This window comes from Diabrotica undecimpunctata, chromosome 3, assembly GCF_040954645.1.
Source record: "Diabrotica undecimpunctata isolate CICGRU chromosome 3, icDiaUnde3, whole genome shotgun sequence".
Classification (NCBI taxonomy): Eukaryota; Metazoa; Arthropoda; class Insecta; order Coleoptera; family Chrysomelidae; genus Diabrotica; species Diabrotica undecimpunctata.
Genome location: NC_092805.1, coordinates 161,417,961 through 161,441,886, shown reverse-complemented (window position 1 = coordinate 161,441,886; position 23,926 = coordinate 161,417,961). Strand labels below are relative to the sequence as shown.

The window sequence follows — 23,926 nt, the reverse complement described above, 5'->3', positions numbered from 1 at the left end:
CCCCGCCAAATGTGAAATTTTACAACACTATATGTTTCAGAACACGACAATATTTCTCCCCAAATGTATTAAATTTTCACGACAAATATCAAATATGCAATCAGTAAAATTCAAATAATTCAAAATAAATATCAAATGTATGATTGGTAAAGAAAATAAAATCAAATAATTCAATAGCAGTAAATATCCACTAGCTACGATCAATCAATAAATCAAATTTATATTCCCTGGAAAAATTGTCAAAATACTTTCAAATTCAAATTCCCTCAATGTTATATGTTTTTATCTCTGGATTACCTGTACTTATTCCAGATCTCTTTCCCTTCCTTCAAATGTAAAGCTGCGATATTTTCAAGCCCCACGTTTTGGAAGCCAGTTATTGTGATATTTTAAGTCTTGGTGCGCCAAGCAATAATTAGCTAATTAATTTTTTTGATTAATTAAAATTATTTAAATGATATGATTATGACTCTATCACAATTTTTAATTCTTTTATCTCAGGGTTAAATTCGTGCTTCAATATCTATGCTATTACATGTGAAAGGTAAGGTCCAGAGAATACCGGAATAATAAAAAACACATATGATCTAACACTATATATTGAAATAAAAATAATGAAATAATTCACACTCAAAAGTTTTCAATAAACAAATCTCATATAAGGATTCTCAAAATTTTGTTCTCCGTATGTGAACAATCAAAATTAATGGTACAAACAATATTAATTGAAATCTCAAAATCCCAAACTATTCTAACTCTCCTAATCAAATATTTATATCCTTTCCAAATTACGTGTAAAAATTGTGTTATCAATAAAAAAAAACTGCAGAAACAAAATATCTCTCTCTGATGATGAGTGGTCCAAATCCTTGTTCCTTGTAGACTATATTATCTCCTCTCAACCGCTCCCTATGTAATCAGCAATCGTACAACAGATTGTTGCAAGTATATCGTCCTTAATGATCTCCTTCAAAAGCACAAATCATTCAAATTATGATAGCCTTTCTCCTCTCGATAAACTGAATCTCTCGTTGGCCCGAGTGAAAAATTGACTCTTGGAGTATCTTCTCTTTACGATAAACTGAATCTCTCGTTGGCCTGAACAGTGACTCTTGGAATATAAGTAGAGAAATATGACTTACAATATTTTGTTGTTTCAGCTTCTGTCAGATACACTAACTCCACAAAAACTCACTAACATTCAACATTACTGCTTGCTACATTTCGGAAACCGACAGAGAAAAAACACTGTTCTTTCTTGAAAACTTGGAAACCAACTGCCTATCTTTTCTCTCTCCTCAATCTAGCTAAACTTTCCTTATCCCACCTTTTTCAATCTCCGCCAATCAAAACTCGTCACAATTCCCCATTTTTTCATTTCGATAACAAACAAATTTTTACCTATAATTATAAATTTCCTAAAACTTATTTACAAATACTAATTTTCTCTAAATCTTAAAAACTAACAAAAACCTCTTTCTATAATCCTCTATTGTCTTTAATCACTACACTAATGTATTTGTAAAAACCCGTTTCAATTTGTCTTTTGTTTCACTTAAACTTATGCGGGTCAACTGAAGTATAACAAAGAAATGATTGATGTAAAGCTTACATTTTGTTTGGTACAGGTAATTCAAGGATTTAATAACTTTCCTTCTCCGAAATGTTTGTTGGATATTATCCTAAATTATTTTAATTTTTTGTTGAACTTTGAAATATTTTAAACAAACCAATATTTTCTTGATTTTACATATCATAACAATATATATATATATATATATATATATATATATATATATATATATATATATATATATATATATATATATATATATATATTGTTATGATATGTAAAATCGAGAAAAATATTGGTTTGTTTAAAAATATTTCAAAGTTCAAAAACATTAAAATAATTCAGATAAGTAGGATAATAACCAACAAACATTTCGAAGAAGGAAAGTTATTAAATTCTTGGATTACCTGTACTAAACAAAATGTAAGCTTTGCATAAATTATTTCTTTGTTATACTTGAGTGACCCGCATAAGTTTAAGTGAAATCCAAAGACAATTGAACCGGGTTTTCCAAATACATTAATGTAGTGATTAAAGACAATAGAAGAGATTTCAGAAAGAGGTTTTTGTTAGTTTTTAAGAATTATAGAAAAATATTATTTGTAAATAAGTTTTAGGAAATTTTATAATTATAGGTAAAAATTTGTTTGTTATCGAAATAAAAAAATGGGGGAATTGTGACGAGTTTTGATTGGCGGAGATTAAAAAAGGTGGGATAGGTATGTAGGAATGAAAGTTTAGCTAGATTTAGGAGAGAGAAAAGATAATCAGTTGGTTTTCAAAGTCTGTAAGACGAACAGTGATTGTTCTCTGGCGGTTCCCGAAATGTAGCAAGCAGTAGTGTTGAATGTTAGTGAGTTTTTGTGGAGTTAGTGTATCTGACAGAAGCTGAAGCAGCAAAATATTGTAAGTCATATTTCTCTACTTATATTCCAAGAGTCACTGTTCAGGCCAACGAGAGATTCAGTTTATCGTAAAGAGAAGATATTCCAAGAGTCATTTTTCACTCGGGCCAACGAGAGATTCAGTTTATCGAGAGGAGAAAGGCTATCATAATTTGAATGATTTGTGCTTTTGAAGGAGATCATTAAGGACGATATACTTGCAACAATCTGTTGTAAGATTGCTGATTACATAGGGAGCGGTTGAGAGGAGATAATATAGTCTACAAGGAACAAGGATTTGGACCACTCATCATCAGAGAGAGATATTTTTGTTTCTGCAGTTTTTTCTTTTATTGATAACACAATTTTTACACTTAATTTAGAAAGGATATAAATATTTTGATTAGGAGAGTTAGAATAGTTTGGGATTTTGAGATTTCAATTAATATTGTTTGTACCATTAATTTTGATTGTTCACGTACGTAGAACAAAATTTTGAGAATCATTATATGAGATTTGTTTATTGAAAACTTTTGAGTGTGAATTATTTCATTATTTTTATTTCAATATATAGTGTTAGATCATATGTGTTTTTATTATTCCGGTATTCTTTGGACCTTACCTTTCACATGTAATAGCATAGATATTGAAGCACGAATTTAACCCTGAGATAAAAGAATTAAAAATTGTGATAGAGTCATAATCATATCATTTAAATAATTTTAATTAATCAAAAAAAATTAATTAGCTAATTATTGCTTGGCGCACCAAGACTTTAAATATCACAATGATATATATATATATATATATATATATATATATATATATATATATATATATATATATATATATATATATATATATATATATATAAGTAAAAAGTAATGGCATGTCTCGCAAAACAGAAAACCAAAAATGGTATATCAGAAATACGTATATACGGTTGCCTTCCATCGATATACCATTTTTGGTTTTCTGTTTTGCGAGACATGCCATTACTTTTTACTTTTATTATTCACTCGCATTAACCTTTTCTATATATATATATATATATATATATATATATATATATATATATATAATTTTATATAAATATTTATGTTGGTTGTAATACACATACCTCAACGAGAAGCAGTGGTAGCTGAAATTTTAGGTCATTAAAGTCAATTAAAACTATAGCAATCGCTAAACCTGTTGATCCAAGGACGCATATATACAAGCACGGACTAAATCCCTCCCACTTTATTTAATTTATGTTGTAAATGGTCAAAGCGATTTTTAAATAAACTAAACTGAATTGTGTATTTTTTTGGCTCTACCAGATCTAGCTGTTATAGTCCATTTGGAAATGATTGATAGCATAATTTTGATGACACAATGGATAATCCCCAACGTAATGTCATAAACTAGAGAGCAATAAATTTAAAATTATTTTAAAATTTCTTGTCCCAAATGTTGTAGTAATTTTATTAAACCAATAATATGGGAATCTACATAATGTATATCTGTTCATGTATAAAATATTATAATTACGAAGCACCTAAGTTGGAGGCGAAGAAACTTGGAAAACATTTAAATTTCAGTCGACATATAATTTGTCATAATTAAAATCTTTCATAAGTAGTGAATTTTTGAAACACTGTTATAAATGGCGGTGTCAGGAATAACTCCCTAGTCCGTGCAACAGCAAATTTTTGGTTATTAAGTTTAGGTTAAGCCTAATGTACATGAGTTTATAAAATATATCATTATACAGTAGACTCCCTCTATAACCAGAACTGAAATGGCAGACTAATTACCTCGTTATAAGCGGATCTCGTTATATCCAACAACAATATTACTGTGCATACATATGAATATGTAGTTTTCTAAAACATTAACTTCATAAATATTGTTTGAATGGCGTTTTTAAAACAAAGTTGTTTACTTTCATTGTCAATGAAATGTATTAAAACAAAAAAGAGTTGTTTACTTTTATTGTCAATGATATACGTTAAAACAAAAATCTGTATTCTGTAAATATGTATAAAGCGTATTTTCAAGCTTTAAATTGTCCAATATTCTATCTATCATATTTTCTAAGGATGTGAAACAGTTTTATGCTTCTTCGTTTGCGTTTTGTCCTTGGATAAAGTTTTTGACAACCTTTAAAACACTTTCCACATCTTGTCTATTAGGACCCATATTATTAGATGTGAATGGTCAATTCCCTACAATGACACTTGAATCATAAATTTTACATTTCCGACTAAGAATCATAAATTGTAAGAAGTTTATTGCGGGCGGCCCGTAGTTAAAAAGGGTATTTATTTATAGCTATGGCCGGGCCAAAACGTAAAAAACACGTTTTTCAATCTTATTTTCTCTCGTTATAAGCAAATTTACCTCGCTATAGAGTGTTACAGTTCAATAGAAATTTCACGGGACATCTAATGTTCCTCGTTATAAGCGAAACCTTGTAATAACCGTGTTCGTTATAGAGGGAGTATACTGTATCAGCATTTAGATATTGATTGCCGTTGAAATTTGTTTATTTTATTGTGTTGTTTCAGTACTGTGATAAAAAACAGGTATGTTGATTTGAATCCACACTGGACCATATCATTTTAAATTATTTTTTTAGGATGGATACAAAAACGTTCTACGAGAAAAGCAGTAAATATCCGTTATTGTTTGTAAAAGTTCCCAACAAATCCGAGGAATCCGAAGACTCTGACTTTGAAGAGAGTGATAATGAATTTTCCATAGGTACTCAGATATCAATCGATCCAGGATCAAATGAAATGGAAAATGAAGACGATTTGTACGAAGCAAATTTAGACCAGGATACCAATTTAGATTTAGACCAAGATGAAGATGAGGATGATACCGATAAAACAGAAAAACACACTGAACAAAATGTGTTCAAAAGGTCAAAAATGATCGAAAAAAAACATTCAGTGGAAGAGTGGTCCCCGAACAGTATTTCCAATTCCAGAATGGAAAGGTAATTTACCGACATGCAAATTATTAGTACCGGAATCCCCTCTACATTATTTTAAAAAGATGATATCTACCAATATGCTGGAAAACCTAGTAGAACAAAGTAATTTGTGTGCACTGCAAAAGAATATAAATAAACCATTGAATATGACACTAGCAGAATTAAACCAATTTATTGGATCTGTTCTACTGATGTCAATATATGGCTTGCCAAGGACAAGATCATTTTGGTAGAAGGAAACACGTGTTGCTCAAATAGTTGACCTATATCTAGGAATCGCTGGGAAGAAATAAAAACTAAAATTCATTTTAATAATAACGAAAATATGGTCAACAATAATGATGTTATACAAAATTAGACCATTCATCAACGGCCTAGTTCAAAATTTTCAGAAAATTCCAATGAGTGAAAAATTGTGTATTGATGAACAAATTATGATACCATTCAAAGGGGCACATTCTTTAAAACAATATATAAAGAACAAACCCAAAAAATGGGGATACAAGGCATTTGTTTTGTGTGATAGCAATGTTATTGTTTATAACTGGGAATTATATATAGAAACTGTTGAACATCCTCTTCATTTACCTAATGTAGGCACCAGCGGTAATGCAGTAATAAGATTGTGTGAGATAGTCGAACCAAACAAATACCATAAAGTATATTTTGACAACTGGTTCAATGGCATTCAGTTGCAGATTAAAATGGAAAAACGTGGACTGCAATGTTTGGGAACTGTTCGTCTAAACAGATTGCCTAATTGCCATTTTTCTAATGACAAGAATATGAAGAAACAGAGCAGAGGTACTGTAGCAGAAAAGCACGCTACAGTAGATGGCATAAGACTAACTCACAGCGTTAAAGTGGTACGATAATAAACCGGTTCATTTCCTTAGTACATTTGTTGGTTCTGAGCCTACTTCGTTAGTCAAGAGGTAGGATAAGAAACAAAAATCAAGAATTGATGTATGCTGTCCAAATGCAGTGCAATTTTATAATAAATTTATGGGAGGTGTCGATCTTATGAATTCACTAATTGCTCTTTACCGAACAGACATAAGATCTAAAAAGTGATATCTAAAAATGTTTTTTTACCTTCTGGATTTAGCTGTTGTTAACAGCTGGTTGTTGTATCGTCGTGATTGCGATTACTTATAAATTGAAAAGAAAAATCAGTTGCCTTTGTTACAGTTTAAGTCCCACTTATGTAGCGTACTGGTAGCAAGAACTGACCAGATCAAAAACAAAGAACGTCCCAGGCTCAGTGAGATTGAGAACGAAATTGTAAAAAAAAACAGAAGAGAGGACCTACTGCTATTGTACCACCAAAGGAAGTTAGGCTAGACCAAACCTCCCACTGGTCAGTATTTTCTGAAAAAAAGGGAAGATGCAAAAAACCAGGATGCTGTAATACTCCTAAAGTAATGTGCGATAAATGTAAAGTTGCTTTATGTTTTACAACTACAAATAATTGTTTTTTTGATTGGCACAATAAATTCGTTAGTTTTTGCTGCCCACAGCTGTCTGAGGGCAACACTCCCAAAACTTTCCCCAAACAAAATTTAAAAAATCTAAAAAAATTACTAGTTGTTGTAAATGCATATTTGAGCATATATACAAATTAAAACATTTTCTCTTAAGTTTACAAAAAAGTCGGGCAATAGAGTGTTAATTAGCATTTTTACGTAGAATGAACCGTTCTCTCAAAATCAACGTTTGAAAGGACCGGTGAATTTGAATGTCATTAACGCGTGCGACATCAATTTTAGATTAAATTTGTATCAACTCGACGTTAAAAATTCGATATCTTTTGATCATAGTGTCCTATCGACAAAAATCAAACTGCGTTTTAAAGGTGAATAGTGCACCTTTCGTATGCTAGTTTTGTATCTTGCCGCAAATGAAGTAAATTTTTATAAAGATGTTAAATAAATAAACACGGCGCGATTTTTGCCATTTTTTACAATTCTCATTCATTCAATAAAATTTATCACTTTTATTGACCGATCGTAATGGAATTTCAATTACTAGGGCCTTACCTTTAAAAATTATAACATAAAATTTCGATTTTGGGTTTTGGTAACAAATATGAGGTATTTGAAATATGCCTAAAAAACGCTGAATTTAAACTTTCACATTACAAATGATCACACGTCACGGAAAAAGCTTCCATGAAGGCAACATCGAGTGGAATTTGTAGCCAAAGTTGTGTTTTTTAAAACCGTACTTGTATTATCGAAAAGGAGCAGATTTAAATGTTTTAGAACGTTTGTAATGTGAAAGTTTAAATTCACCCTTTTTTTTAGGCATATTTCAAATGACACATTTATTGCCAAAACTCAAAACCGAAATTTCATGTTATAGGTTTTGATGATTGGGCTCTAATAGTGAAAATTCCATAGTGACCGGTCAATGAGAGTGATACATTTTATTAATTTCATGAAAATCGTAAAGAATGACAAACCTTCGTTTGGATTTACACATTTAATAATAAAAGTTTTATATCGGCCCTTTTTTATCGTTTATTACATTATTCTTGTTGAGTAATGTTTTTTATAAACTATATTCATGAATAAATCTCGGATATATAATTTGTTGAACCGTTTTTATAAGTTTTATTTTACTGTTCTATAAATAGGACACTGGTACTTAGCGTTATCAAAATTTGCAGTATTTCAGTATACAGTAAAATAAAAAAAAAAACTATTTTTTTTTAATTTTACATTTGTTTATTGCGATTTGCATAAAAAGGTTTTATATTTGATCATATTTAGAAGAAGTTATTCCGCAGTAACTAATATTTGAAAGAAATATTACTATATATATTATAGGACCCAACTTGTAAACGTAATACATTTTGGAGACTGTTATACTCCTCCAAACCTCTAGATTCCATCGCTCTTCTATTTCTTTCATTCCATGAGCGTCGAGGTCTACCTCTTTTTCTTCTTCTAATGGGCTTCCATCTGTGAAGTTTTTGGGGCCAACATTCGTCAGGCATTCTCAATAGGTGTCCAAACCATTTTAAACCTCTTCTTTCTATTCTGTCAATGACCGTTTCTGTAGCATTCATGTTATTTCTTATAGATTCGTTGGTCTTCCTTTCCAGCCTTGATGTTCTAGCACTTCTTCTCAAATACTTCATTTCAACTGCCAACAAACTTCTCTTCAGGTCTGCATTAATTGTCGATACTTCGAAGCCATAACAAAGAACTGGTTCAACCACGGTTTGCCCTATTCTTTTTTTTCCTTTTGGAAATGTTGCGATTCCATCATAAGCAGTTCACAATCCTATAATTTTACCCCTGATTAATTCGGTGTTTAATTTCGGTTTCTCCGAATCCGTTTCTCCCAAATTTTCCACTTGTTTGATTTCTACGTCCTCGTCTATCAACACTTCAAACCTTGCATCTGAATTGATAACTAAATATTCTGTTTTCTTCATGCTGACTTATAACCTTCATTTTACATATTCTATGGGGATTCCCATTCCCTGGCAGTGGTTTTTCCAATTTGGAGGGCTGCTTCAATATATAAATTAAACAGTAAGGGTGACAGCCTTGTCTTAGTCCTTTAGTTACTTTTATTGGCTCTGATAGTCTATTTCCGATTTTTAGGTAAGTAGTGTTATCTCTGTATACTTCTGTGATTATTCCTAAAAGGTATGGAGTCATGCCGAGTTGTTGTAAAGCTTGCCACAATTTGTCTTGGAATTGTATCATACGCATTTTCTAGGTCGATGAAGGCTCGATGTATTTCGGTACCAACCGCTATTCTTTTTTCTATTAATTGTTGGAGTATAAACAAGTTATTGGTGCAAGATCTAGCAGGCGTAAATCCACTTTGATCTTCGCTAATTAGATGTCCTACATCATCTTATATTTTTCCATTTATTATCTTTCCAAACAATCTCCCGAAAGTAGGTAGGAAACTTAATCCTCTGTAGCAGTTAGGATCTTTTCGATTTTTCGGTATTCCATTCAGATGGTACTTTAATTTGTTGGCAGCATTGATTCTTTAGAAAAGTTATTCGTTCTATTAGGAGTGGACCTCCTGCTTTAAGTAACTCTACAGCTATATTGCCAGGTCCTGGAGATCGCCCGTTTTTCATTTTAATTAACGCAGTACGGGCCTCGTTGTTAGTAATATTAGCGTTACTATTTGTTTGTCTCTCCATGCGGCATTCCTCTTCCATATATTCCAATCTGGACTCTTGGAGTAAATTTTTATAGTGGTTTTCCCATTTTTCTATAGGAATTAAGTTGCTTAGGAAGTTATGGGTGATTTTCTTTAGATTAGTGATAGTTCTTCATGCTACCGTGAGAACCACCAATTAAATTTTCAACTTGGACACATTTTTGTTCCCAGAAATTGTTTTTTGCTTCTTTTATTTGATTGCGCACTTCTGCGTTTTTCCTTTGATATGTTACTCTATTTCTATATGTTTTATTTGTTAGTCATTTCTTATACGTTTTCTCTTTTACGTTTTTTGTCATCCATGGTGGTTCGTGGTGTTTTTTGTCGTTGTTCTCTGTTCCTAATACTCCATAAACAATTTTTTTTATTGTCGTTTTGAGGTTGTTGTATTCTTGTTCTACATCCATATTTCTTTCCATTTCATTTAGTTCCTTTTCTAATCTATATTGAAAAAGATGTTTAATACTTGGTCGGAATAAAAGGTGCAATTTATATCTCTCCGTTTTGTACTGTGCAGTATTGTTTCACTCACTTTCGGTGTTCTGTTTGTAGTATTTTTTAAAGGTGCACAAAAGATTAGCTAAAAGAAAGTAGTGATCTGTCCCACAGTTAGATCCTCTTTTTACTCTGCAGCCTTGGCACTTAAATTTTGATTTCTGTCTCTTTTGATACTCTAAACTCACAATTCAACATTGAATTTTTCAATCCTAAGAAAGATCAGTGTTCAGTATGCAGTGCTTATAACAATACAGATCAGGGGAAGAGAACTCAATCAATGGAAGAAAATTACACTAGCCATGTTTTAAACAAAGTATCTGTTAGAAATCTGAAAGATGCTAATAAGGAATTGTCAAAAAGTATGTAAGTTTTATTATAAGAATAAACTTGCAACTTATAATTTTATTATTTACGACTTGGGCAATAATCAAGGATATTGCTACGTATGGCATGAACAAATATCAAAAAGGGGACCGAATAAAATTGCAAGCTGTTTATAGCATTTTTTAAAAGACGCAAAACAAGATTGTATTCGTATTATACTCAGACAATTGCGGAGGGCAAAACCGCAATCGTTTTATTTTTTCGATGTTTGCTCAGGCATCGGTGACTTTAAATCTAGAAATAACACACCGTTTCCTTGAGATGGGTCATACCCAGAACCAAATTGACAGCATGCACGCTGTGACAGTAGTTGCAAACAAACGACATTCAAATATTTATACTCCTGACCAGTGGTTTAGCCTTATAAAGATGGCAAAAGTTGCTTCCCTAGATGATAAAACAAAATTCTAAAAACCATAAGATGGTCGAAAAAAGTACAAAAAAGACTCAAATCTGGAAACAGAAGCATGTACTAGTGTGTAACTTTTAAGCACCACATATAAGCACCAAATTATATAAAACAATCATATGCACCATTGTAAATTGTAATGTATCGATCAGAAAACTACAACTTAAATAAAGCTGAAGAAAAAAGATTGATAATGAAAGAAGTGTTGTTTTTTTATTCTATTTTACTTCTTTATACTACACAAGCGGCTCAAATTGTTTTTAACGTAAGATTATTATCTAATTCTACTACTACTATCGGTTCACAGCGTTCTCCGACGCCTTCCGACTTCTAACCGCCATTCTTCTCTATTTAACCATAGGCCTGGAGGGATTTCTCTTTCCTCTAGTTCTTTTTCAATTCTCTCTCTCCAGCTTCTTCTCGGCCTTCCTCTTTTTCTTCTTCCTTGTGGTGTCCACGTCAAATCTGTTTCGGAATCCTGTCATCTAGCATTCTCTGTACATGGCCGTACCATATTAACTGTTTTGTTTTTATGTTATCAACTATTGTATGCTTTTATTTATTTATATTGAATATTAATTTACTTTATATTGTTCTGAAGCTATTTTCTTGTGGCATTTTAAATTAATTACTATTTAAATGGGAATAAGCCACAATTAAAGGTTAAAATACGTTTATTATATTATATTAAATACTTTGTTGTACAATCCACTTCAGCAATAATTATGTGATATTGATTTAAAATGAATTCAAGATTTTTTTTAATTTAGCAACAAAATTAACTTAGATCTCTGACGTATATAATGACGTGCATCGGGATTTATAATGTACCAACTGTATGTATATTTAGCTCACAGCTTGGTTTATTAATATTAAATCATTTAATATAAAAATAATTGCACACCTTTATTATGTATAAATATGAAAAGGAGCAAAACATAAGAACAGGTTCCAATAGTTTAAATCTTTGCTTATTATGATATGCAAATTCCTTTATTGCTATCGTAGATACAACGAAATTGTTTGTAGAATATCGAACTTACCGTAATCAGTTTCTTACTTCACATTCTTGCAATAGGTAACTGCTGATTATTTCCTTTGCAGATTTATTTATGACGTTTAATTAGACTAAAACATTACATCATTTAAAGACTCATAAAAACTACAGCTGTAGATAATAATAGTTACAATGGTAAGATTTAATATGTTTGTCACGGTTGGACTAATTGAGCGTTGTCCAGAATTGCCTTAGGCCTGACGGATTCTCATTTTACAGGTCCAAACTTGTCAGTCTGTTTAAATTCAAATTGTAGCGTGTTGGTTAAGTTAATATATTGTGTGTTATATATTATAATTATTGTTAAGTTATTTACTGGTCGTGTTATTTTTTAGAGTTTTATAGTTAAGTTAGAGTTAAGTTTTATAGTGTGTAGTGAACTTTTAGTATCCAAAAACAAAGTATTTGTTAATCAAAAGTAAAAATAGGTTGCGGTAATCACTTTAATAAAGGTAAGAGAAATCGATATTTTAATTTAATGATTTTTCGAAGTTTTATTTCCTTTTTAGTCCATTTATTCACGGTTTTAGCTGTAAATTTTAAAGAACCGCTTGGATCGACATGAAATTTGGCATATACAATTAATTATACATAGCTAACGGGAAAAAAAAAGTGATATTGTGCCGATGTGTGCTTTTGCCATGGGGGTGAGTTTCAGCCCTTCTCGGGAGTGAAAAAACATACTTTCAAAATATGTCAGGAAGTGGATAAATTGACTAATTCTAAGCAACTTTTATTTTATACAGTTTTTGCACACTGTAGTGTCAATACTTATCGAGTTATTTGCGAGTGAATATGATCATTTTTCAATAAAAAAACCACGTTTTTAGACGGTTTTTCGCAAATAGCTCAAAAAGTAAGTATTTTATCGAAAAACATACTCTTAGCAAAAACATAGCTTATAAAAAAGTTTAAAAAAATGTACTTATACCTATTTATATGAAGTCTATAGACTTAGTAAAAACAGAGTAGTAGCTAATGAAAAGTAATTCAAATTTCAAATCGAATATTTCAACGAGAAATATCAAAAAAAAAATGAAGCACTTTTCGGGGAAAACTCGCTGTCGGGGAAAGTGCTTGTTTTTTTATTCTTTCACGTTGAACTATTCGATTTGGAATTTGACGAATAAGAACCTACTGTTCATTAGCTACAAATGTGTTTCTGGCTTTATACGTACACCATTTTTTGCTATTTTATAAGCTATATTTTTGCTAAGAATATTTTTTCGATAAAATACTTACTTTTTGAGTTATTTGTAAAAACCGTCTAAAAACCTTGTTTCTTTGTTGTTGAAAAATGAACATATTCACTCGCAAATAACTCGAAAAGTATTGACTCGGTGAAAAAACTCTATAGAACAAAGGTTGCTTAGAATTAGTCAGTTTATCCAATTCCTGACATTTTTAAAGTATGTTTTTTCACCTCTGAGAATTGGTGAAACTCACCCCTAGTTCAAAAACACACATCGGTACAATATAACTTTTTTTTATTTAACATGTTAGCTATGTGTATGCCAAATGTCATGTCAATCCAAGCAGTTCTTTGGGGAGGTTTTATCGTGAGTGAATGGAATATTTCTGGACTTGAAAAAGTATATAGAATGCAGTTTCATAACTTTACCGATATTTTCGATGATGCTGGTTTTATTACAATACATATTATTTTTCCCCAGGCCATTTTGACATTCTCTCAATCAACTAAGTACATTAAGTTATTGAAGATAAATAGAATAACAAAAATGTCAAGCAATGATACAGGTGAACTCTGTGAGGCATTTTTATAAATCAATACTAACAACAATAAAAAGAAATTCATGGATAATCTAAATCATCTCTGACATAAACAGTGATCTTCTGTCAAAGTCATGGGTGTCTAGATTGACGCTTGGATACGAATATTGTAGTATGTAGATTCTTACAATAAACCAGCTTGAGCTGGAATTTAAGTTTAATTTAATTTACGAACCGGGATTTCTAAATATACACTGGATTGATCTACAGCTACAAAACGGAAAAACAATAAATGAGCACTGATTCCAAGTAAGCAAGCAATTTAATTTAACCTAGCCTGAGAGATTTGTATATACCCCTTATTCGGGTTTTATAATTTATTGGAGCGAGGTGTATTAATTCGTGTAAGAACAGCAATCACTCCACCGCGCTCCAATGATCCAGACCATCACTTTCCCCCTATAGCACTCTGATGCGCGATAGTAACACACTTGTCAGCTAAATCCTCTTCATGTGGTACTCCTGGGTACAAGAACCCCAACCCATACTCATAGTTCCCTAACCGAATCAAATGCAGGATAGAATGTGACGATTTTATCGTGACTTATCCGCGAATCTTAACTGCTTGCTCGGGTCTCAAGTCTCCACTCCGGATGCCCAGTTCGACGACTTGGTGCTCGAGGGTTTAGGGTCCTTCGTATCCGGGTTTTTTTGGTTTTGTTAATTTTTTTGTTGGCTTTCGTCGGTTTTTGTTAGTATGTTTTTGAAGGCTTTCTAAAATTAACAATCATTATTAGTGGGCCTACACAGTGTTATGAATGCCTACGTTTATATAGCTAAGAACTATCCGCTGATTTAGATATTTACATTTATGCCAGTGTTTGTTGTCTGAGACCTTCGTGATTCCATCCATGGAACGCATCATACCTAATTATTTCTCGCATATTTGGTGGTTTTTCAGTTCTGCAAATTTAATCCTGGCTTTTTCCACCATCGTGTCGATCACTCTAACTTGCTGGAGTTCTATGAACAGCAAGGTTCAGCGGCGTATCTGGGTACGTTGACTGATTCTCTTAGGCAGTTTGATGCTATTTATCAGTCTTATTTTGGTTTTTATTTTAATTTGCTTATTCTGCCTGTGAGTCCTCTTATTGACGCTTTTGCCATGTTTGCTTTTTATAGTGTGGCGTCTACCTGTTCTTCAAACGTTAATCCTTGATCCATTATAACTCCCAGATATTTAGCATCTCCTTTCCATTCTATAGAATTGTTTTCCACCGACAGTTGATCCTTTGGGGTCTCCCTTAGGTTTTTGAAGAGGACTGCTTGTTTTTTATCTGAGTTGATGGTTATTTTACATTGTTTCCTAAACTTCTTAAAAATTTCAATAATTTCTTCTTCTTCCTCTTTATAAGCAATTCTGCTTGTTCATTGGCGGATTAATACCTCTATGGAAGGTTGTCACTCAATTTTTTGCGCAGTCGTCTCCTCCATTCTGCTTATGTGGTTATTCCATTCTTTTTTTCTATTTTGTGTCCATTCATTTATACAATTTTCTTCTAATGACTTCACTTCTTTTTCGATCTCTCAGCGTATTTCCTGTAATTCTTCTCAGTACTCTTGATTTACTCTTTTCACTTTTTTAGTTTTCTGAGATGAGATTGTCATATTAAATTCTTTTGCTCTTATATTAAATCTGTGGACCAGTCTTTGCAGACTATATTCATCTTGGGCTATCAATATTGCATCGTCTGCGTAACATAGTATTTTGATTTCTTTGTTTCCCATTCTGTATCCTCTTCCTTTGTTAACGCTTTTGATGATTTCATCCATGATCAAATTGAAGAGCATGGAACTCAATGAATCCCCTTGTGTTATTCCACTGCCTATTTCTATAGGTTCTGTAAGTTGTCCATCTATTTTGACTTTTTGTTGTTTTGGTAGATGTTTTCGATAGTTTTTATAATATTTAGGGGAACTTCTCTATTATACAGAAGATGTATTACATCTTTGAGTCTTACTCTGTCAAACGCTTTCTTTAGGTCAATCAGACACAGAAATGCCGGTCTATTATACTCTAGTGATTTCTCAGTAATTTACTATATAACGAATATTGCATCTGTACACGATCTTCCACTAAAAAAACCCTGTTTTTAATCTGCTAAACTTATCCTATGATTTATTAGCACTTGTAAAATTTTAGTTGTAAGTTTTAGCGTAGTATTTAACAAGTTTATACCTCTGCAGTTTTCTGGCTGTTTTTTATCTCCTTTTTTATAGTAGAATTAGTTCGCTCGTTTTCTATTCTTCAAGTTCTGCCATTCAGTTTTATAATTTTATAAATAAATGTTGTTAATTGTTCTGTCATTGCTGCTCCATAATATTTCAGTAACTCGTTTGGTATCCCGTCTTTACCTGCTGCTTTTCTGTTCTTCAGGTTTTCAAGCATTTTCCGAACTTCCTGTACATTTATATTAAGTTCTTCATTTGTGGTAATTTCTGGTGTTTCCGGTTCTAGCGTCGTTTGTTCTTTCTCTGCATATAGCTTTTTTAGGTAGTCACAATATAATTGCAATGACGTAATTAAATTATCTGCGCAAAATATAATGCATCTTTAAACTTTGTGTAAACTCGTATTTTGTACACTTTTCAAAAATGCAAATTTTGAAAATTACAATATACAGAGTGTTGTTTCAAGGTCAAAATTACTTTATATTTTTTATAATAATTTAGTAAGTGGGGCGTTTGGGTTTTGAATGAGACATATATGTATACCAAACATCAAAAATTATACAGAGTGGTTCTAAAGTCATGGATTCAGAAAGAAATAAGAAAAAACCCAGTAACTCAGTTATAACAATCATTAGAGCCAATAAATGTGGTATATGTAGAACCGCCTCGGTGACCTTTATTAACCATTTAAGTATTTTCGTTTCCCTCTTATCTAGCATTATGAAAAGATACAGTTGATCCAATTTTGACAGATATCGAAAATTATAACAGAGATTCAAAAGATGATTTCTTTTTCCAACAAACGCACCTCCGCATTATAGTTTAAACATAATGTGGTACCTTAATGACAATGGATTGGACAGAAAGGTGTTATTGAATGGCCAGCAAGATCCTCCGATTTAACTCCACTGTACTTCTCCCTATTGGATTATTTTAAAAGCAAGATTTAAATTTAATAAAGTTTCGTATTAATGTTGCAAATTTCATTTTAATGTAGTTTTTGAAATGACGGGAATTTGAAATTGACACTAGCAAAACATAGACGTTACGTTTGGTTTTTAGGGGGTGTTTTTAACAATTTCAATAAACTGATAATTTTTCACAAGAATAGATTTGATCTATAGAGTCTAATAATGTGTCACACATGCTATATTCGCTATTTAAAATTAAAAGTTTGTGGTACTGGAACGGGGGAACTGACAAGTAACAGCAAGTGTCACATTTGGAATAAAAATCGACCTGTTTTAGCATTTTCACAAAATCCAATGAATATTGCCACATATCAGGGTGGACTATACAGGGTTGATCAGCCAATCAAAAATAAATGCTCAATGAGTATTTTTAGAAAATGTTGTATAAAAGGTGATAAATACAGATTATTACATCCTAGTTTATTAAATTTGAATACACATATTAAAAATATTATTCCCAAAATTAATAATAATTTTCATTTGCTAATTTCAAAATTTTCTGAGAAGAAAAATTTACAGAATAAATTTTGTATGGTAACACACCACAACTAGTTCCCATGACATTAAATAAAAGATTAAAAACTGTACCTAGGTATATATGCCCATTACTTATGCCTTCAGTACTTGTCTTAGACATTAGACGTCAAATGTATATGTTCCATTTGGAGTTTTAAGATGGTTAATATAGGACTCTACATTATTTATTACATTTTTGTTTTTGTTAAAATTTCTAATGGGGTATAGACAGAGGTTAATCATAATAATTTAAGCATTTCTTTTAAAATGCAGTTTTTAAGAGACCAACAAACAGAATTCGTGTGAGATCAGTTTTTGGTAACCAGATAACTTTATTAAAACATTATCCTTGGTATAATACAAAGTCATGAGCAATTTAAACTAAAAATACACAAGAAACACGCATGTTTTTCAGTTAAATCTATATGCCATGATCCATGATCTTAAAAAGGGACTCTCTCATTGTGCTGCTTGGTACCTATACAAAAAAATCTACAATATCATGAGAATTAACATGTAAAGCTAGAAAAGTATGTTTTGAATATACCTTTTTTGGTCCAAACTAAATGAAACAATAGTAGGAATGAAAAAAATATATAAGGGGTTTTCCAATAAAAAACTTGGAAAGGCAAAAAGAGAGACAAAAAATGGAGAAATTTTAAATAAAATTGTCATTTCAATGAAGGGTTTTTCCTCTTACAACATGTTCTTCTATTTCATCAAAAACACTAGGTATTTCAAAAATGTTCTGTTTTATGTAAAGGAAGGAAAAATTAAAAGTTCACAACAAAAAATATATTAATACTGAGATGTAGAAGATACCTGTAGAACTGAAAAGATAATTTTTTCGAATAAGATGTGGTTAAAAGGATTTTTCAATTGATTCAGGATTGGTTCATTTATTTTTTTATGAGATTCAGGTGTAAAATGCTAAGCCAAATGTTTAATGCCTCTTACTTACATCATATAAACTATCAAATGACCTACTAATAATATTGTTAAATGGTAGTAGTACTGGTAAATGTACATTTCATGTTATTTACAATATTTCAGGAGGTGTTTCACTCTGTGGGATCTGATCTTAATTCTATCTGGTACCATTTTCTTGAACTTATTCACCTTAATCTGCAATTTTTCTCTTATGATACTGCTTTTATGGATTTTAAATATTGTTAGAGATTATTAATGTTGTGCTGGCCCAGCCAGTCAGCTATCTTACACTTTTGGCCAAGAAACGCATAAGTGTCCAATACTCCACACAAAGGAGTGGAACTTGAGAGAGAAATATTATTAATGCATGACCTAATATTGTAGTAGATATAACAATAATTTAGCAATTAAGATAATAACACAATAACAGCTAGCTTACTTCAGAGTACTAATGGATGAACCGAAGTTTGTAGTGGTTTCCATTTTTATTCCAACACACCTTAAAGACTGAATACAACTTCTATACTACTTGTTATTATAATTATCTTAACATATAAGTACTTTTGAAGTCCAAATAAAGTTTAGGTATACTTTAAACCACTACAAGATAAGATCGAGCAATATTCATATTTCGTATTCAATGTGTTGGTGTATATAGTATTTTACTAGTCTTTAGTTCCCTTTGTAATTCTATTGAATACCTTCTTCTCAAATTTATCCATCTTCACCTGCAATTTTTCTTTTCTTCTATAATACTGCTTTTATGGATTTTAAATATGATTAAATTCTTGTTATTGATATTGTAATATACTTAAGTATAATTTAGATTTATTAATTGACATAATAACAAAATACAACATAGTTCCCAGCACTAATAGGCAGACGGACCTAAGTATGACTTAAAAAAAATTTTGAAGTCCCTAATATAAACTTGAGGTATACTTACTTTGGATCAGGCCAATATAAAGATCATCCAAAATTCAGATTATTTATAATTAAATAGGTGTTTTACTCTGAGGTAACTGATGTTTAGCTCTTTTTATAATTCTACCATACCATCTTGTCAAACTTATCCATTTTCACCTGCAATTTTTCTTTTATGATAGGGCTTTTATGGATTTTGAATATTGTTTGATATTATTAATATATTTTTCAATATTCTAGTGTATATAAGTATTGTTTTATCATTTGATATAATAACAAAATATAACAGGCTCCAGAGCATTAATAGGTGGACCGAAGTTTGTACTGCTTCCCATTTTGTTACGTAGTGCCTTAAAGACTGAATCTAATTTATAATATAATTTTTTTAACACATAATTCATTTTGAAGTCCATATAAACTTCAGGTATGCTAAGATGGAAGTTCTTTACTATAATAGCAATACATTTAAGATAAAACAAGTAAGAATATTGCAAAGTTAAGTATTCTCAACAAGCAATTACCAATGCTAAAAGGAAAACAGCAATGAAATAGAAGCATTAGCTACCACTCAGTGAAGAATTAAATTTTCATTGCAGTTAATAGCCCTAACCACAAAGAGGAAATCAATCCTAGTTACATTTAATTGTTATAAAGCAGAGTTTTACCTGTAAAACATTTCATTGAAACATCCCATGGTAACTGTACAAAAAGGAGGGAATGAAGAGCAACTAGAAATACTAGCTGCTTCCTATTATTATACATATTAGATGCGTCTGTATTCTTTGATGATATCTACTTGAATACTTTGGAAAACAAGAATTTACTAAGTAAAAACAGTTTGGTATAAGGTACAAATAAAAATTTTGGGCAGAAACGGGTGATAAAAAAAATGTAAAGCGGGTGCGTCATCATTAATAAAATAAACAATTTATAAAGTCTTAACAATATTACTAGTCCCTGACCCTACTTATAATATTCGAATATAATATAATCCTTTTTTTTCAGAAAAAAATATTGTTTATGGACTAATGGTAATTACCATAATCGAAAATATATGTAACGATTTGGTAAGTATATATTCCAGTAAGAATTTCTTGGAAGTGTTTCAATTAATAATTTTCGTTTTTCAAAAAAAAGTTTCAGCTGAACTGATTTATGAAAAAAGTATGTTTATGGACAAACAAATTATTATATATATTTATCTTCAGTAAATGTAGTTAGAACATAGTAATTGTTTAATGTTAATTGTTTCACGAGTATTTTCATTAAAATACTTTCCACTAATTTAATAAACGCCGTTGCTTAATTGGCTTTTTAGAAAGTATTAGTTATATATTATAATACGTAAACAACTTGCAGCAAACAAACTTTTAAAAATATTGATCATTAAAGAATCCGTTATTCTTTTATTTATTGAAATTATCATTAAGTAAACATTTCTCAGCAATAGCAGAACTCAAGGCAACTGTTTACAAAAATCTCCACTAGTTGAAACCTAACCTCAATCACGAAACTCCTCAATTTTACTTACTGCATACGTTTGCAAGTCTACTCTCCGTTTTGTATATAATTTATTTTTAGTAAAATATTCTAGTGATAATTTAGTCGACAGCGCCCCCTACGCGAGCAGGATGTGGCCCCCCTCTTATTCCGGGGGCTCCTTTTCCAACGCAGCTCCTTCGTCTAGCGCTAGAACCTACCGGCCTGCATTAATACTGTATACACTATATGCGCTTACGATAATAATTTGACAGCAACTCATACACACAACTTTGTTTTGCATTGTTTTTAAAGCTATTTACTCGTTAAATATGGTTAAATCTGCCTTAAAAAGGGCAAATACTAGTACTGAAATGAGTATATCATGCAAAGCAATGTCAAAGTTCATGCATTATTACCCCCCAGCAACAGAAAAACGTGAAAAAGTATAAACAAAGTTAATGACCTGTTAGCGATTTCCTCAGAAAACGGTTCACTTTTCACATCAATTTTCAGTCATCCGCGCGCAGTTTTGTCACATTCGTTTGTCCATCCAAAAACACAAACAAAACATTATCGGATTTTCACTGTTATCTCAACTTTCCCCAAACAATCATAAAAATAAATGAAGGGTTTCTTACCTTACCCTGAATTGTTTGACACAACGCCACCTATCTTATATGCGTCGCCGTTGTTTCACGTTTCACCAAAAGCACGTATTCCATCAACGATAACGAGCTCTACCGACCGTGCCCGAAGCCTAAACGAGACACATGTTTGCTATGAACTAGCTAATAAAATTATCTAAAATTATTCCAAAGGAGCTGAATTTTCGCGTTTTTCAATTAGATTCGAACAATATAAGTATTACCATTATACAATCCACAAAAATGTTCGTATTTTAAGAGTTATTTCCGTGTTAAAACCGATGTTTTAGTACTAGGCAAACAATCACCTTATGACGAAACTTTTAATATTATTTTAACTTGTCATGTTGATAGGGACGTGGTTCTTTCGCCAGGAATTTCTGCTATAGTTCGCTTTTCTGTCGCTAGGAGGCTTGGCAAAACGCCGTCTTTCTTTTAAAATTATTATTTTTAATTAATTTTCCGGCAATATTCAGCTGCCGTTCAAGGTTTTAACTCTTTGATTATATTTTATCTTGATTCGCTATTACATGAACAGTTCGAGGTGGATTAGACGGTATTATCTTGGAGTTGAGAGAGTAGAAAACGAATTCGTGTAAATTGGAAGATTTCTAGCCATGATATGTGAATGTTAAAAAATGTGGCGGTGCTCGGCCTCGATCTTTGGTGACGTTGATCGTAGCGTTTCCATTATATTTTATGTATGTTACTTGCTGATAGTTTATTGCAAGACAATCATTTCAATGAGTTGCTTTGCCTTAATGACTCATTTCTTTAAATAAAACTTTGACTCCATGCATTTTTGAAGTTTTTTGAGTTCTACTATCTGCTTTTATTAATATGAAAATTGTTTAAAACAAATATATATCTAAATCAGTTAAATTTGACATTACCATCATAAAAATGAAGTTTGTTAATAAAATGATAATTGTATACAAAATATTTTCAAATACAGCTATAGACAGCTATATATCCAATAATTGTGGCTGAATCCCATAAAAACATAATATTTAGCTATATAGAGATTGTCAAACAAAATATTTTCGTATAGCAGAAAAAGATTTGACAAGAATTTGTAATAAAAGTTTAAAGAAAAAAAGAAGTTTGGAAAGAAGTCTAAAGTAGCATAAAGTAAACTTTACAATGAAATACCTATAAAGCTTTATAAAAATAGTAGTACTCTAACTATCGTAACTCTGATATAATAGTAGAGATATTTTCAAAATTGAATCGGACACATTGCAAATAAAAATAATAACTCTTCTTTTAAATAATAATTAAAAAATTACGAATTTGAATTACGCTACATTTGTGAAAGTTAATGACTTTATTGTTATTACGATACTTCCGGCCTTTGAAATGTGGGTATATCGTAGAATGATGCGCATACCCTGGACAGCATATCGCACAAATGTCTCAATATTGACAGAACTCCACATCAATACTAGGCTTACCACAATCATCAACCAAAATATATTGAGGTACTTTGGACACATTACCAGACGAATGGAAGGCATGGAGAGTTTGGTAGTTGAAGGCAAGGTAGATGGTAAAAGAACCCGAGGAAGATCGCCACTCCAATGGTCAGACCAAATAAAGTGCGCTATCGGTTACTCTCTGTCTGAGGCAGTACACCGCGTTCAGGAGAGAGAAGAATGGATAACAACCATTCGTTAAATAACATAACGTCACCACATCCTTACGAAGGATAAAGGATAGAGGAGGAGGGCGACACTTCTGCTCTAGAGACAAAACATACTTTCCAAGATTTAAACAATAAATTATATCATAAACAGAGCGGAATAATTTAATATAATCTGCATAGACCTAGACCACATAGTCATCAATAGCAGAAAGAGCATCATTAATAAAAATAATAAACTGCAGGTACTCCAGACGAATTTAATAATTTAACAGCTCGCTTGGTCCCCAACTTCGTTCCACTTTCTGACAGGGCAATGATAATATCAATCAATGAAGCACCGAAGAATCTAGATATCATTCAAGTCTATGCTCCAACAGCTGATAAACTAGAATTAGATATTAAATTTTTCTACACGGAAATAAAACCAAAAAATTGGTATTGCGCAAAATCCGAATGAAAACACATATATGTGATAACAAAATACCAGAATACACCATATAGATAAAAGTCGAAAGCTTACAGGATGAGTCCACAAGATACGTATTTTAAAAAAGAATAACCGAAAAAGCAGAAACACATATATTGCAGAAAGTGATGGAGTCGAAGAAAGCTGGGCAAAAATTAACTCTAATAGCCTCGGCCAAGGAAGTTCTTGGTGAAAGAAATATAAATAAAATTAAATCGTTCCCAGAAGAACTCCATGGTTTTGTACAGAAGTGAAGAAAAAATGTAAAGAAAAGAAAAAAGCTTACCTGAAATACATGTCAACCAAAACACAAGAGGCATACCATAATTACAAGACAATTAGAAACCAAAGACATGCACTTGCAAGAAAATAAAAAAGATCACTGGGAACGCTTTTCAAA

The 23,926-nt window shown here is 31.4% G+C and overlaps 1 protein-coding gene across 8 annotated transcripts in view; it reads right to left on the bottom strand.

Moving 5' to 3' along the window:
• east (enhanced adult sensory threshold) overlaps positions 1-21,760 on the bottom strand; it is a 158,957-nt gene extending 137,197 nt beyond the window's left edge. For 4 of the 8 annotated variants that reach the window (XM_072527385.1, XM_072527382.1, XM_072527389.1 and 1 more), the window contains exon 1: positions 21,415-21,760. The gene's annotated coding sequence lies outside the window, so the exon portion shown is untranslated. The other 4 variants (XM_072527387.1, XM_072527383.1, XM_072527386.1 and 1 more) reach the window with 2 other exon arrangements.
• Positions 21,761-23,926: the final 2,166 nt, after the last annotated feature.